This window comes from Echinops telfairi, unplaced genomic scaffold, assembly GCF_000313985.2.
Source record: "Echinops telfairi isolate 266 unplaced genomic scaffold, ASM31398v2 ScPeMD7_1;HRSCAF=3_0, whole genome shotgun sequence".
Taxonomy (NCBI): Eukaryota; Metazoa; Chordata; class Mammalia; order Afrosoricida; family Tenrecidae; genus Echinops; species Echinops telfairi.
Genome location: NW_022103896.1, coordinates 86,138,547 through 86,140,222, shown reverse-complemented (window position 1 = coordinate 86,140,222; position 1,676 = coordinate 86,138,547).

Here is a 1,676-nt window from a genome sequence, read left to right as displayed (position 1 = left end):
TTTTCAGCACATAAAATCATATCATGTGAAAACAGTGAGAGTTTCACTTCTTTTCCCAATTGAATTCTCCTGATCTTTTTCTTTCTTTCTTTTTTTTTTTTGGAGTCTAATGGTTCAGGCTAAGATTTCCAGTGTAAGGTTTTCAGTGGCTTCTTCCTCAAAGTCCCTTCTCCATTGTCGGTTTTTAGTCTGGAAAATCCACTGAAACTTGCTCACTTTGGGTGACCCTGCTGCTATTTAAAATACAAATGATGTACCTACCAGCATTACAGTAACCTACAAGCCACCACAGTAAGACAAATGGACAGACAAGTGGTGGTGTGAAAAGACCTCGGATTAGGAAAATAAAAGGAAAGAAGATGCTCAGCATATATGAACCTGAAAGAACTCAAAGGAAGCATCAAGAGAAGAGGGAAAAAATACACAGAGCCACTGTACCAAAAAGAGCTGGTCACATTCCACCATTTCAGGAGGTAATATATGAGCAAGAACTAATGGGGGTGAAGGATGAAGTTCACATGGCATTAGCCAAAAGCAAAGCTTCAGTAATTACTGAAATACTTCTTGAAATGTTTCAGCAATCTGAAGAAGCATTGGAAACACTTACTAGTCTATGCCAGGAAATCCGGAATACAACTACTTGGACAACTGACTGCAAGAGATTGATATCTGTGCGCATTCCAAAGAAAAATAACCCAACCGAATGCTCAAATTACGGAACAATATCATTGCTATCTTACACAAGTAAAATTTTGCTGAAGATCATCCAAGAATGGTTGCAGCAGTACATTTCCAGGGAACTTCCAGAAGTTCAGGCAAGATTCAGAAGAGGATGTGGAGCAAGGGATATCATTGCTGATGTCAGATGGATATAGGCTCACGTCAGAGAATACCAGAAAAATGTTTACTTGTGTTTCATTTACTATAAAGGGCATTCGACTGTGTGGACCCTAAGAAACTGGATAACTTTGAGAAGAGCAGGAATTCCAGAGCACTTCATTGTGCTCATGAGGAACTTGTACGTGGATAAAGAGGCAGGTGTATGAATAGAACAAGGGCATTCTGCATGGTGTAAAATCAGGAAATGTATGAATAGGGTTGTATCCTCTCACCATACTTGTTCAATCTATATACTAATCAAATAACAGAGAAGTTGGATTATATGAAGTAGGCTGTGGCATAAGGATTAGAGGGAGGCTTGTTAATACCCTGCTTTGTGTAGTATTGACATTTTAACAATATTAAGTCATCCTATTTATGAACATAGGATATTCTTCCATTTGTTTAAGTCTCTTTTGGGTTCTTATTATAATATTTTATAGTTTTCTTTGTACAGGTTTTCTGCTTCTTTGGTGGGGTTTATTCCTGTGCATTTCAGAGGACACAACCTTGCTTGCTAAACGATGAATGGAAACGCTTGATGAAGATCAAGGATTGCAGCCTTCAGGGTGGGTTACAGTGCAATGTCAAAAAGAAGAAAACCCTCACAACTGAATCAATAGGTAATATCAGGATAAATGGGGACAATATGGACATTTTCAAGGATTTTTTTTTCTTTATATTCACAATCAATGCTCATGGAAGCAGCAGTCAAGAGATCAAAAGAGGTATTTCATTAGGTAAATCTGCTGCACAAATATTGAAGAGCAAAGATGTTACTCTGAAGACTAAGGTGC